This window comes from Lates calcarifer, linkage group LG3 (assembly GCF_001640805.2).
Source record: "Lates calcarifer isolate ASB-BC8 linkage group LG3, TLL_Latcal_v3, whole genome shotgun sequence".
Classification (NCBI taxonomy): domain Eukaryota; kingdom Metazoa; phylum Chordata; class Actinopteri; family Centropomidae; genus Lates; species Lates calcarifer.
Genome location: NC_066835.1, coordinates 22,035,695 through 22,038,751, shown reverse-complemented (window position 1 = coordinate 22,038,751; position 3,057 = coordinate 22,035,695). Strand labels below are relative to the sequence as shown.

General features: G+C 40.6%; 1 long non-coding RNA gene across 1 annotated transcript; it reads left to right on the top strand.

Moving 5' to 3' along the window:
• The first annotated feature begins 1,633 nt into the window (after nucleotides 1-1,633).
• Nucleotides 1,634-2,782, top strand: LOC127142159 (uncharacterized). The gene is made up of 4 exons (XR_007812649.1): nucleotides 1,634-1,739; nucleotides 2,142-2,310; nucleotides 2,484-2,573; nucleotides 2,724-2,782. It is a non-coding gene; the product is annotated as an uncharacterized LOC127142159 (long non-coding RNA).
• Nucleotides 2,783-3,057: the final 275 nt, after the last annotated feature.

Genomic DNA, 3,057 nt, shown 5'->3' with positions numbered 1-3,057 from the left:
AAGTATCAGGCTATGATGCCCATGCTGCACACCTGCATGAATATGACTGGCCAATCAGCTGAGGGCCAAACAGGTGATGAATGCCTGAACTGATGCTCCACTTGTGCACCCGGCCTTAGAAATGAAGCTCAGCACATCATTAGTTGAGCTAGAACTGTGTCTTGACTTCCTCAGAGAGCAAAGAGCCATTCAAAAACTGACAGACTCATTTGAAGTCCATGAATTTCTCCATAATAGAAGAAGGAACTTGTTCCATCGTTCCATAGAAACCATCGTTTCAGTTTGGCACCTGTAATGGGACAAAATCATTTAACTGATCACCTGTCTGGCCCCTGAACAGCTCTCTGTTTCCAAACCCTCAGATCCTGCAAAATATCAGAGTTAAGAGAAAAATGGAGCACAATGCAACAGTGATTGTCTGATTTACAGCAGTTAACGAAGAAGGAAAGAAACCGACAGAAGGACAAAGGAGCAGGAGATATATTGTTCCTGCAGAGCAGCTGGTTGCTGGTTGGATGTTCAGTGAAACTCGGCGCCAAAGAGCGAAGCACAAAGACTTTACGAGCCTCTACTTTCCTCTTCTAATGACTTTTTTCCTCTTCTATTCTTTAACTTTGGTTCCTCTCGGCTCTCCAACACATCTATCTCTTACAGTCATCTCCTCTCTTCTTTCCTCCTCTAATGACTTGGCTGTTGTAACTCTCCTCTCTTATAATGACCTATTTCCTCTGTTGTTGTAATGACTTCATCTTTTTTCTCCAATTCAAATGACTCTTTTCCTTATGGCTGCACTTCCAGGTTGCTGAATGAGTTTTTTTTTTTTTTTTAAGGTGTAACCTGTTTGGCCTCTGGTACATCATTAGTTTTTCTCTTTCAGGGCCGATAAAGATGTAATTTTCCTTCTAAATGTTTAATTTAGAAACTGCTTTAGTCACGAGAGAGTTGGTGAAGAAAACCTCCCAAAAATTGTGGCCAACAACAACAGACTGTTTTGTTAATGAAAACTCAGTTTGCTTTTGAAATAGCTTTTGCACACAATGTGGTATCCCAGTGTTCTTTGGGTTGTAGCAGTCTGTTAGCATGCTAACATTTCCTAATTAACACTAAATGCAAAATACAACTGAAACTGATGGGACAGGACAACAGAGAGGTGGAGAATGATCGCGAATCTTGGTGTTAAATAAAAGGTCATGGGTCTCTAGTCTGTTGGTCCAGAAGTATTCTCTCCAAAGTTTTTATTAATTTGAATTTCACTTTTAACAACAGCAACATTACTGAAGGCAGTAACAGTGGAGTTTTGTCTCGGCTGTAGCTTCTAAATAATTGAATTTCATTACTGAGACAAAGGGATTTATTTAAATTAACAGGTTTAATGTCCAGAATATAACTTCAGGACGAAGTCACGTTACATACTTGTGTGCTGTAGGTGGCGACACGAACCTTTAACGTTACTCTGTAGTCTGCCCGTAAAACCGAAGAAGAAGAAGAAGAAGAAGAAGAAGAAGAAGAAGAAGAAGAAGAAGAAGAAGAAGAAGAAGAAGAAGTTTTCGTTCTACGGAAGTAGGCGTGGTTTCATTTATGCGAATTCGCGTGTGTTGGTGAGAAGTTTACCAATTCAACGGACATCTGTCGCCTGTTTCTTGTTTGTTTTGCTGGAGAGGCTGTTTGTTGGAAGCTTCGTTTTAACCTGTTACTTGATACCTTTCTCGTTACATTGGCTGTTTGTGAGCTGTGAAAATGTGAGTTTAACCAGCTCCAGGGGCATTTTTCACTTGATATTTTTTTTTTTTAACCTGTTTTTCAGTTGATCATTATTTTTTCCTTTAAGTGTACGCTGGCGAAATAGCTAATTTAATGAATGTGACAAAGCAGTGACATTGTTAAATTACCAGGTGACTCAACCATATTTACCACCATAAAGTAAAAACTTCCAGACTTAAATGGAGGTTTTGGGTGAATTTGTTGTTAAATCCTGTTTGTGCATTTATCAACAAGCACTCTCAACACTCCATTTGCTTAACTTTCATCAGGTGCAGTTTATATTGTACAACACTTTTCAAGTTGGTGGTACTTTTTGATGTATAACACAGTGTTATCTAACTGGCAGGTTTATGTCCTCTCTCTGTTTCCTGCTTTGTTAGGAGTCGAACTCTGGCGGGAATCCTCTGCATCGATCAAGAAAATCCTCAGCTCAACCAGTCCAGAGTTTGGATCATCATGGAAGAGACTGTGGTGATGGACGAACTGGCAACAGCCCTGCACCTGGACTACCCCAAGTCCATGGAAAACACTTTCAGCTCTGTTCAGCAGGTAATGCTCAACCTCAGTATATCTCAGTAAGGCTTTGATAAAATCTCACTTTTACCTCACAGAACATGTTCATGGCCTTTTGAACACAACATCTCAGGAATGCTGCGAGGGAATATTGACTGAAATAATGTTCTCATTCCAATAAATGGATTTTTTGCTTGATTTCTTCTCAGGACATGAATGACACAAACTCACAGTTTTAAGCAGATGATTCATTAAAATTTAAAGCAGGGAGTCCTCGGGAACTGGCCAAAAAATATACAGTAAGTGGCAGTTTTTACGGCACACTTTTCAAGTAGATAAACTTGACAAGTTATTACATTTTTGCTTAATTAGCTGGATATGTTCCTGTAACTCTGACAACCTGTTGAGAGAGGAGTTCCTCGTCACGTTAGTCCTCTCCTCTCTTTCAGTCTCGGATCCAGTCAAGTAAGAAAACCAGTGAATGGCGGCGTGTGCAGTTTCCTGACGGGTAAATGAGCTTGCCACTACAACCTCCCACCTGCTACACACAGACACACACAGACACGCACACAGTTGCATAAGGAAAATAGTTTGAAAGCCTGTTTTATGTGCATAACACGGCCCACAGGACACAGAGAGGAGCTGTATGTGGTCTCTCACACACAGTCTTGATTGCTGAATCTGGCTGACTCATGCAACATTTGTCAAAAGCAGAGCGAGGCCTGCAGATTTGGCTCAGAATGAAACGGGTGTAACAGTTTTTTTTTCCTTCCTCCTTCCTCT